General features: G+C 41.0%; 1 protein-coding gene across 4 annotated transcripts in view; it reads right to left on the minus strand.

The window, feature by feature from the left end:
• The window catches only part of GRM5 (glutamate metabotropic receptor 5), a 528,255-nt gene extending 519,086 nt beyond the window's left edge, over positions 1-9,169 (minus strand). For 2 of the 4 annotated variants that reach the window (XM_053900183.1, XM_053900180.1), the window contains exon 1: positions 6,552-6,766. The gene's annotated coding sequence lies outside the window, so the exon portion shown is untranslated. Of the gene's footprint in view, positions 1-6,158; positions 6,426-6,551; positions 6,767-8,732 lie in introns of those variants that run through there. The other 2 variants (XM_053900181.1, XM_053900182.1) reach the window with 2 other exon arrangements.
• Between the last annotated feature and the right edge of the window lie 3,280 nt (positions 9,170-12,449).

The raw sequence follows: 12,449 nt of genomic DNA on the forward strand, positions 1-12,449 counted from the left end.
ATAGTATTCAATTATATGTTTATACCAAGTTTTAATTATCCTCTATTATTAGATATTTAGGTTATTTATAGATTTTCCTACTGTTATAAACAGTAATGCATTCTACTTACTTTTGAAAGTATTTGTACAGGACAAATGCATGATGGCGTAAATATTTTCACATATTATATTCTATCAATTTAGATTTTAAAAGGTAACAACAACTTCACTCTTAGTCCCTTATCCTTAACCTCATCAATTCTGGGTACCACACAATGAGGATCTGCTCCCTCTTGCTTGTATTCATGTTCACACATGAGGCAATTTCTCCTTGGTTATCTCACCACAAGGAACATTCATTTACTTAACAAGGGTCTGGTAGGGAAAAAAAAAGGACGGAAAATAATACCATATTACTTTTTCAGTTTATAGAGGCTTTCCCCATTATTAATCCCACTTCAACCTACAACAAAATTACTGCCAAGAGAATCTGAGTATCTCATTTCATATAATCAAGAAATAGAGTCTCCAAGAGAATGAATTATTTGCTTTAAATTGTAACCCTGAGGTGGTAGAGGTTACAAGCTGGTAGCAAAAATAGAAAAAATCAGGTTCTTGTTATGGATAATGGGGAGGAATTAACTAATACAATGATTTAAAAGCTTCCATAATGTTATAGATCTACAATCTAATAATACGGAGATTTTTAATTTAATCAAAAACAGTAAATGATAGGAGTTTACATAAATAGTGTAACTGGTATAATAGATTGCTTTAGGGTCTTATTTTCAGAAGCACTAGTCTGCTTTACTCAATAATATATTTCTTGGCTCATAGCATAATAAAACTAAGCACCATCCCATTATAGAAAACAGTGGACATCTATTTAATATGCATAAGTATTTTGCCTCAGGCAATCATACAGTCTCATATTGTATCCTAAATGAACATGAAGAAAAAATATTGGTTGGTAGAATTTGCATAAATGGCAACTTACACTGTAACCAGATTCACAGCTCGCATTGTCTTTTATTTTCAACAATCTTCTCAAACACTGACCATCTTTCTGGCACAGATGTCTCTTATATAACTTAATCCCCACACAAGCAAATCACACAGTTCAGGATATCAACACTAAAATGATTCCTTCTGCCTGAGCAATAGCCTCATCGCAAATAGACAGGGGTGTCAATATTGCATATGCCATGAACGCCTTTGATGTATTTTCCTGAAAACAAGTGCATCCCATAGATAAGAGATACTCTGAGGTATGATACCGAGAGCTTTATAGTCTAGGAAAGCTTCGTTGTTGTAGCTATCTCAAGCACACATCTGTGACCTTGTAAACAAGAAAGTCCAGCACCCTCTCTGTTTAGCCCAGATCTAAAAATATGGCATATTTTAAACAAAAGTCCCTTAAACCAAAAGTGGGCTACAAAACAACACTGTACAAAAATGAAATCTGTAATTTTATGCATTAATTAAAAGGTGCTGGTAGAATAAAGCTCACTAAATCACCGTAAATAATGAAACAACTGGTTTTAGTGGTCCATGAAGACCCAAAACAGCCTTCTACAGCAAAGCAATAAAAATGATGTAATCTACTGTTAACTAGTCTCAATTTAATTATCAAGCAGGGATTCCAAGCATCTTCCCATTTTGCAGCCTTCAGCTGCTTTCTTGTTATTTATGGTACACCTCTAAAGACTATAAAGCATTATTGTGCATATTATATTACTTATCATCAGGTGCTTGAAAATGTGCTTTTGCATTTCTAGCTCAATCTCTAGTTACTTATTAATGGCTAATATTTATTGAGTGCCTACTTTGTGCTAAATAATGTGTAAGCATTATTTAAGTCTCAAATTGATTCTGTGAGGTGGGTATGATTACTACCTATATTAAATATCTCTAGAAACTGAGGTTTAGAGGTGAAGAATCTTGCCAGATTCCATATTATACCTATAATAAATGGCAGAGTCAGGATATGAACCCAATGCTTTCTGGCTCCAAAGCCCACACTCAACATAATCAGATGATAATGTCTCCCAAAAGACCAAATGGGTTGGCTGGTTAAACCTTATGCATTGATTGCAAAACATTCTGGAGACTCTGCTTTCCATTAAAAGTTTGTGTAATGTCAACCATCTACATTTGTAAGCCATACAAACCAACTAAATAAATATAGGTAACTCTATTTTCTGGAATCATTTAGATCACAGTTTCCCAACATTTTGGACTAGACAATTTATTGTGGAGGTTTACTGTCCTGTGCATTGTAGGATGTTTAGCAGAATCTCTGGTCCCCAGATGTCAATAGCCAACACACCTCCTCTAGTTGTGACAAATAAAAATGCCCCCAGACACTGTCAAATGTCCCCTGCATGTCACAGTCATCCCCAGTTGAAAGCTGCTGATTTATATCTGGAAGGTCTACAAAAACATCAAAAGGAATACAACTATGAGCTAATCTCTGGATTTGTCAGTCCCACAAAACTTTTTCCTGAAACATCCTAATAATTTAAGAAGAGTAGTTTGGAATAGGCTTGTTTTAGCCCTTCTTTACTTTGTAACTTGTTTCTGGATGTATTATATTGTTTTGATGCTTGCAATTTCAACTTTGAGAAATACAGATTAAACCATGAGAGTGAAGGATGATATTGTCTTAGATTAAATAAGCATGGTTCTGAGTATCCATAAGTTGTAATAAATGAATGTGAGAAGAGCATCCTGCAATATATTTTACCATTTCAAAGTCTACTTTTAATACAAAACACAAAGTTCATTTTAATTTTAACAAGACAAAGAATATTTTATATAGTAATTATATGTTGGTTTTTCAAAATCTCATTTTATTTTTAAAAAAGCAATATATAATTATATTATTTACTTTTCTTCCTGGTATTTAAAGAGTTCTACTACATGATTGTGCATTGAGGAAAATTGACTTTGAAAAAATATTTTTCAATTACTCCTCTGCAAAATATTATGAATGTTAACAGACTACATTACTATTATTATTATTATTATTATTATTATTATTATTATTACAGTGCCCACTAGCACCATCATGATTATTATCTTTTAATTTTCTTCAGAACATTTATGCTCAAAATTTAAGACCAATGGCCTACAGCCAGAAAACTGATCATTAGGGAATTAATCATAGACCAACAGAATCATATCTACATAAGATACATTTTTTTCACATCTAACATATTTCATTTAAATTTTCTAACTAGTTTAACTAAAATAAGAGAAGATATTTGAAACAGCAAACTATGTACCAACCACAGGGGTGCTGGGAAGATTAAATTCAATAACACAGGAAAGCTATAAAACATTTGATATTCAAAGGCCTACATCAGTTTTATGGTCATAACTACCATTTCTACATTGTTCATTGTGGGTCTGGAACTTTACTTATATTTTTACAATTAATTCATCATAATCACTCAGTGAGACTTAGTGTTACAACCTGTTCCCCATTTTTAAAATGACGAAAACAGAGGCAGAGCAATGTTAACTTACTCATTCTAGGTTATGTAGCTATTAAGCCACAAAGCTGGGATTCAAACTCAGGCAATTTTTTTGCAAGGGTCTGCCCTCCCAAGTATACACAACTCACTGGAAACCACACTGAAACAATTCCATGATGTTTAGCCACACCATAAAGTTACCTATGTAATGGAAAGAAGGTAATTTTGATTTCCAAATAAATCAGATGTGTGTATTTATTTATTTATTTATTTATTTATTTTTCCCATCCACTTGTTATATGATAGAAGAAACAACAAGAACTCAGTTTTAACAACAGAAAAATAAGAACAAATATTGCCTTGCATAATTATTACAAGGATTAAATAACACACCAATGCTTGGCATGGTGCCTGATATGCTCAATAAAGGGTAATTATTGGAGCAGGGATGAGCCTGCACCAAGACTCCTGCTTGGTTCTCCTTCTGAATAAAGGTACATATAATTCAAAAAAGATTATGACTGGTAAAATCTAGATTTTTTTTCTTCCTCTGTGAATTTAAAGGAAATGAGAGCAAGCCTATGGCATAATGTTTTTTGGAACTAAATTTTAACTGACTAAAATCAAGAAACACCAAGAAGATACTGTGTTTTACAAAGAGTTGAAAATTCAAAATCAAAATTCAAATTTTATTTTCTTGGGTTATATAAGCATATCGTGAACTAAAATATATTTATTTTGATGCTTCAGGACTAGCATTAACATTCCTCTGAATATTAAAAATAACACATATTTCTAAATTGTAGAATGTTCCTGCTTTGTAGCCATACATCTCCAGTATATCCAAACTCCAAACCAATGGATAGCTTTAGCATATCTCAATGGATGTCAAAAGATAGTCTTCACTGTTTTATAAAGTCAATTTATACTCTATCTATTAAAATAACATGGCGAACAGTATAAGAATAGTTGGATTCATCTTTGTCTTCATCCCATGAGGATAGAAAGCCTGGGGGAGAATGGTGTACAAATAAGTACTATATGTTCCATGATTAGTGTCAGTTCATATTTTCTACATGTAATTTTACCTATGGTTTATTGGCATTTAAGTTAGATGTTTATCTAAACTGCTCTGACAATTCCATAAAAGGAAATATAATAAGACTCCTATAAAATCTTCAACGTGTTTCGAATAAAAATGAGAACATTAGAGTTACTAAAATCCTTTAGTCATAAAAGTAATAGATATTTTGTGGTGGTTGGACAGTTTTCACTTTGGCATGTCCATCACATGCACTATGAAGTGATGACAGAGGCCTGTGTCTCCCCGTGGATGCAAAGTGAAGAACTGGACAAGTACTTGGATTATTCAAATGCCACCCCCTCTCCCCGAATAATCTCAGTATGTCCTTTAACAAATGAACATTACACAGTTTGGTTTCTCTTAGAGGATAGCCCACAGCCAAAATATTGTCATGTAATAGCAGATATCTAGGGGATGCAACGAAAATACCTGGATTATACATTTTGTCAAGCAGGGTGTAAAGAACTAGGGACAGCTTTTCTCTTAAAAGAAGCAGTTATGTGGAAAGTGTTCTATCCACATTCTTCTCCTAAGAAACATTAAGGGATCTGTCCGTAGTGCTGAAAAGGTCCCCACTGGAGAAGGCTGGAGATTTCATGGGATGTGCATTAACCTGATGAGTTCAGCAAGCAGTATTTTCAAGTCTCAAACTAAACATCCTTTCAAACTAAAATTGAAATCTATAAAGGACAGAAATGGTCACAACTGGCTCTTCAATGTGTAATTCACAGATATAAGAGATAAATTAAAGGAGAAAATTCCCTGTTCTCTAGAATGGTAATGGGGGGCACAAACCACAATTAACAAGAGGTGGCATACCTGAACATGGCAAAACTCCAAAGAATGCCTAGAATTTTGTATAACTAGGAGTATTCTACAGAAAACCTTCGTTTAGCCCCACTGGGGGGAAGAGGCTGCACAGAGTACAAGGCAATGTTAACTTGGCTGTCTCAAATGGCCAGAGGCCAGCATTAAGAATACAGATTAGCTCTGACCCAGTCTCAAGGGACTCAAAACAATAAAACAATAGGTAGGGAATGAAGAAAGAGGTGGAAGGGAGATGCTGCCTTCCCACTGGTCTGTGTCAATTTCTTAGCAGGAAGTAAAGTGATGGAGCATCTATCTGCCTGGTTACTCAAGCTTACAGTTCAGCTGAGGCAGCACCAAGATTGTGCCTAAATAAGCACAAGTGCTTGTTAACCTCTCTTCAATTTCCCTTCCCCACAGCACCTGCTCCGGAGGGAAATGAGGGCAGTTGGAAATTCCAACACCAGTACCACAAGCCTTCCAGGCAGACTCTTCACCTCTCTTTGTGAGGTCGAAGTCCAGGTTAGGCTCTGATCATCAGCTAGCTCACGGGCCTTACTGGGGTTCTTTCCCCAAGTCACTGTAGCCTGGGTTCCCTCCTCGGCATGCCGCTCGTGCTGCCGCTCCCCAGTAACTAGCAGGCTTTGTGTCCGAAGGGAAAGATGCATCCACAGGAAAGGAAAGAGCGGGAGGGTGCAGACTGGGGTTCAGAAAGCAGCACGCTAGCCTGAGTTGAAAAAGCTGTGCTTTCAGCACCACCCGCTGTCCCCCCTCCTCCTGCAGCAGGCGCCAGGATCGCGGCAGTTTACCGATCTATTGGGAAGCGATTCTCCTTCCTTTCCCTCTCCACCTTTGCTTCTCTCAATCCCAAGCCCTGGGGTGGTTTGGGGCAGCACAGTCTGCATACTAAACACGCGCACCTGGCCTTAGGGAGCGGAAACTCGGATCCAAAGGCATGCAGAATCCCTTTCTCAATCCTTGCAGCCATTCCCTCTTTTACCCCATTGCTCTCGCCCTTTCTCCCAACAGGTTTAACTAAGGCCATCAGCAAATGGAGCGGACTTCAACCTCGAGGTCTGGTCTCCCTGCTCCACGCTCATCCCACTCCCAAACCAAACTGTGAGCTACCCAGCAAGCTGATAGCTCCTACATCTTTCCTGGGCACAGGGACACTTGGGCACACAGACCCTTAGCGAGCTTACCCCCCTGTTGGCCGCACAGCGGGCAGTGAGACGCGGTCTAGCTAGCCCCCCATAAAGTTGGGCTGTGCTGATCAGCGGGGCAGAGCCGGCCTCTCCATTCCCGGGCTCCCCACCAAGATGATCTTAAGCTCATCTCCTGTGCTCAGTGCGCACAGAACAGCAGAGCTGAGGGCGGTGTGTGCAGCAATCTCCCTGCTACTGAGAAAGGGGGGAAGGGGAGAAGGGGAGCTCGCGGAGGAGGGAGGGGTGGTAGTTTGTATTTATAGAGAACAGAGTTCTCAGCGCAACTTTTTGGTGCCACCAAGTGGCACAGTGAGTTCCTTTAGGAACACAGACTTCGGGTCGAATTTGGATGGGTAAACCAGCTCCACAGCCAGATGATCACATGATAAGAGGATCAGGGGTTCAGGGGCACGCCTAGGACTTGTGTTTTCCCATGTGCACCCTCATATACCAGCACGTGTGATGCAGATCCCAGAGATCTAAGAATGAGCTTACACTGAGGGGGAAGAAATACCTGTGCCCTCTTCAGACAAGTGGCAGAGGTGTCAAGGACAATGGGCAGACGCCAGTTGCCTCCTAGGAACCTAAGAACCCTTGTCTCAGGAAGAATATCCATTCCCCTCTCCCTCCTAACCATTCTGCCTGGATTACAGTATTCTCAGATCTGACTTTAAAATCTTCCTGCCATCTGGAGTGCCCAACCTTTAAAATGAGATGCCATTCATTTTCCTTGTGTTAGAATCAATTCCAGATTATTTCCCAAACGCTCAGATTCAAAGAACTTCACAGCTTTGCACCAAACCTCCTTCTTTAATTGCTACCTTAAAAAAGCAAGTGACTTTAGGCTCTATGGATCTGAGTCTCTCCAAACATCACTCAGAACTCTAGGTTCCCTTGGTTATAGGCTAGGTGTCCGATTGTCCTTCTCACCCATCTCGACAGACCTCTCAGCATGCATTACACCAACCGCACAGCCAGAACCCTGCAAATGTCTTCGATACTTTGAGAGAGAATGTCCTGAAGCTTCCTTTATTGGATTTTCTGGGTTCTCTTCCTTGCTTGTATGCAGCCCCGAAAACCCATACAATCACAGACAGACACTACTGCATGGAACTCTAGTGCCCTCAAACACAGAAGAATCTCTCTACATTTTGCAGAAATGACACAAATGGAGAAACTGAGCACACAAAGGTTAAGGGACTTTTTCAAGGTCACACATTTTCCTAGAGACCAGCCCAGAGACTACCCAGTTTGGAACTAAATGAATACAGTGATGCCAAACCTGACTCCGAGGCTCCCGCTCCTTCCACCGCCCCATTCACTCATTACTCAACTCCATTTTCTCCCCCCAACAGTCCCCCCCCCCACCGCCCCATCCCTCTCTCTGACCCCATCCTTTGCCAAAGTTCCCAAAAGAAACCTAGTGTAAGGATGTTTCCTTATCCCCAGTGGGAGTACAGGAACTTGAGCATATAGGTCCAGAGTTACAGGTGTACCCCCCTAAAATGGCCCCCTGTTCTAGAAAACCTCTCCCTCCTGTAGTGTATTCATGGAAGTGTCATTTTAGAAATGAACAGTGGCATTCACACCCCACCAGGTCCGTCTTGTGCTGCCTATTTTCAAGGTAAAGCACCAGCAAATGCTCTTGTTAGCCCCCAAATACTTAATGGTCTCAAAGATAGATAAGCTCCCCCCTCCCCGTGTTATGCACCCTTTTGTGCACATGTATCGGTATGCGAGAGAGAAAGAGAGAGAGAGAGATCCAAACGCCTCCTTTGGCTCAGATCTCTATTTTCTCCTCTGATTTTTTTTAGTTCGTTTTCTATGGAAACGAGCCCACTTAAGTCCCTCACTTATGCAAATAAAAGCAAAATGATCTTCATAAACCTCTCATTGGAGCGAAGCCGCGGTAACCTGGGCTCCTGACTAGAAATTCGTGTCTGATTCACACAGAACACGTCCTTGCAGGGTGACTTTTCTAAACTTGCAGGACCTCGTAGTGTCCCTGGCTCCACGAATTCTCCACCTGCCCACCACCTGCCCTCCCGGGTGTCTTTCGCCCAAGCTCCCGCCCCTCGCCTGAATGCTCTGCGTCCCCGTGCTGGGGGAGGGGCTCCGGCGCTATCCTCCCTCAGTGGTGACTCGCGGCTGAAAGAAAGAAAACGGCGCTCTGCTTACCAGGTGCGCGCCCTGAGCCCGGCGCCCCCAGCCAGCCGCTCCTCGCGGGCTTCCTGCGCTCGCGTGCCGGCCTCGGCCGCAGCTGGAGCGCCAGTGGCGGCGGCGGTGGTAGCGGCGGCGGCAGGCGGAGCGGCCCCGGGGCCCGCGGCGGTGGCGCTCGCTCTCTCGCGCCAGCGCCGGGAGCACGTGCCGCGCTCGGGCGGACGCAGCTGGAAGCGCAGCGCAGGGCCGCTTCCCACTCCTGCAGCGCGCCGCGTGGGGGCGGGGGAGGGGGGCGCCGGAACGCCGGGGCACAGACCGGGTGGGTGACCTGGAGCGTGGAGCCTCGTAGTCTCGGGGTTCAGGCGAGAGGAGCCTCGGGCTCCCTCTGCAGCTCTTCAGCTTCGCTCTGGGAGCCGCGGAAGGAGAAGAGCTGTGCGTGGAGGCGTGGGTGGGGTGTCACTCAGCGAGAAGCCCGGGCAGCAGGTAGATAATAAGCTTCTTTCTGACGGTGGCACTGAAACCCCTGACAGTGTTTGGGAGAAGGGGCGTCACTGCTGGCGGGCACAGAGAGCCAGGAAGTCAGGGAACCCCAAGATGATTCGGAGGTGTGAGTGCTTAGAAAGAACGGTCTCTTTAATGGCATTACTTATTAATAATACCATTTTGCATTGTCTGCGCGTCTTACAAACTGTTCTTTCCATATCCATTAAAATTTCTTTCTCCGTGGTGGTTAAATATGTTTTACTTACTCAAATGACTTGACTTTCCTTCCCCCACCACCCCCGTAACTACCAAAATGGTAAAAAAAATAAAAAAAAAAATACTGAAGTTATCTTTAAATTCCAAAACAGACTTCATTTCTGCCTCTGAAAAGGAGATTGGTATAAATTAATTGCATGGCTTAATTTAAAGAAAAGAAAGACATTGCAGCAATATTATTAGTAGTCCCATGATACTTCCCCAGCTGGATTTTAGCAGCCAGGTGCTTGCAGCAGTGGGATGGAGGATTAAAAGCTGAGGACACTCAAGTTAAGGGAGCTGGTCCTGAGGAATATATTAGGGATGGAGATTTCCCACCAGACCGTTGAAAACAAAACAAGTTGTTTTTTGATAGCTTCAGGGTTCAACAAGAAAAAGCTGTTATCTACCACACCTTGTTGATCTTTCAACAATGACATCTTTCTTTTCCCCATTTTCATGTGTGCTCTGATGGTGACATTGTTGATTTCTCAGATTCTTTTATTGCAACCCAGGAAGCAAGCTTCAGGACTTTGTAGACAGGCCAGCAAAGCTGTGGTTGATCTTCCTGAGTAAGAAAGATGAGAAAGATGGTCGAGATGAGAAAATACAAAAGTTGTGAGGGTTCTGAGGAAAATAAAGGGGATCTAATGGCTAGCTGATTCTGGAGATGTGATTAGGTTTGATGTACAATATGGTTCTTTAGCCCAATTGTCTGGGGCATTGATGGTAAGACAAGGTCATAAATCTGATTCTGGCATGGGCCACTAAGCTTTGAGTGAGCAAAGGACACACTAAGTTCCTCATCCTTCGTCATCAGTTGGAACTGGCTCAAAGCACATCAATGAGTGGGCTAAACCTAAGTAAGAAAGGGTTCTCATGGTGGCTACTCTTCAATTTCCTATAGATGTTTCCTGCCCTGCTGTCTCCCAGGATTGTGGAGAGGATGGGATGAGATAGGACATGTCAAAGCATGCCAAAAATGATAAAGCACTCTATGAATGTAATACATAGTTTACCAACACATATCCACTTCCTCTGCAACAAAAGGTAAAATGCAAAGGACATTCACTCATGTTAAACAATAGTGATATTTTCAGCTGAGAAGTAAAAAAAAAAAAGTATATATTTGTTTTTTAAAAAAAATTTTTAACGTTTATTCATTTTTGAGAGACAGCAAGCAGGGGAGGAGCAGAGAGGGAGACACAGAGCCTGAAGCAGGCTCTAGGCTCTAAGCTGTCAGCACAGAGCCCGATGCGGCTTGAACTTACAGATCAGACTGCAAGATGATGACCTGAGCCAAAGTCCGATGTCCAAATGACTGAGCTACCCAGGCACCCCCAAAATTATATAATCTTAAATTGCTCAGTGACATTTCACAGTATAGCTTTACCTCATATTGGTAAAGTGTGAATTAGGTAAAATTAAAATTTAAAGGAGAAAAGAAATAATGTTTTAAGTCCCCCAAACAAGTTTGGATTGTAAAATGTTCAAAGGTATGACTTTTGCCTTAGCATGAGATATTAATAATCAAAATATTGTAATTCTTTATAGAATAGTATACAGGAATGAAAAAATTTATTTATACTTATAATTAAGTGTACAACTTGTAATTATCATTGATTCCTTTCTTTCTCTCACACTTAACAATTTGTCAGCAAATGGCTGTACCTTCAAAATATATGCAGGGGTCCCTGGGTGGCTCAGTCATTAAGCATCTGACTTGGCTCAGGTCATGATCTCACGGTTCACAATTTCGAACCACACGTTGGGCTCTGTGCTGATAGCTCAGAGCTTGGAGCCTGCTTCAGATTCTGTGTCTCCCTCTCTCTGCCCCTATCCTACTTGTGCTCTGTGTTTCACTCTCTCAGAAATAAATAAATATTAAAAAATTAAAAAAATAAAAATATATCCAGAATGCTACCACTATCTAACAATTTTCACAGATACTGTGTTGAATCAAGCCATTGTCATCTTTTACCTGCTTATAGCAATAGCTTCCAAACGGTCTTTCAGCTTCTTCATTTTTTTCTCTATAGGCTACATTCAACACAACATCCAGAGTGTTTTTTTATTTTTGTTTTTTAAAGAAGTTAGCTTAAATCAAAACCCTCCAGTAACTTTCCATTTCACTCAGAGTCAAAACCCAGTTCTTTACCATGACTCTACATAATCTGTCCCCACTCCATTACCTTTCTGACCTCATTTGCTAGTACTCTTCCCTTTTCTTTGCTCATTCTATTCCAGCCACCAGGACTCCCTTGCTATTTCTTAAACATGCCTGGCATGCTCCGATCTAATGGTCTTTGCATTAGCTGTTTATTCTGCTTGGAATACTCTGTTCCCAAGTAGCCATTGGGCTAAATTCTCTCCTTCAAATCTTTGCTAAAATCTCATCCCCAATGATCCCTTCCCAGGCTAACCTATTTAATACTACCAACTATTCTTCCTCATGATCTCAGTGCTCCTGATCCCCTTTACCCAATTCTATTTTCCCCCATAGCTCTTAATACAGTCCAGTATGCTATATCATTTATACATTTGTTGCCATTGCTGTTTATTGTCTGTTTATTCCCTCACTCCCATTAATTGTAAACTCCTCAAGGAACATAATCTTTGTTTTATTGATTTATTCCAAAGATTTGGAAGAAAATTCTAGCACATAGAAGCCACTCAATAAATGTTTGAATGTTTAAATGAATATGCAGATAGAGGTATACATTATACACACCACCCTTCATTTTTCTAGTTGGCATCAGTGATAGTAAGCCATGTGAATGTTTGCAGGAGGTCTGTAAGACTACTGAGTGACAGCACTTGTATCCAACCTGGGCACACTTACCCACCCTTACCCTCTTCTGTTTTTACATTTGTGCTTCTTAGACTTAGCCAGCTTATGTTCTAAACTCTGAAAGGATTATTGTACTCCTAAATGTTTCACAACTATCTGGTTTTCTGAACCCATCAAATAACAGATCATAAGTAACTTTCTAAAAT

The sequence above is a fragment of the Panthera pardus genome, unplaced genomic scaffold (assembly GCF_024362965.1).
Source record: "Panthera pardus isolate Hobbes unplaced genomic scaffold, ASM2436296v1 HiC_scaffold_12, whole genome shotgun sequence".
NCBI lineage: Eukaryota > Metazoa > Chordata > Mammalia > Carnivora > Felidae > Panthera > Panthera pardus.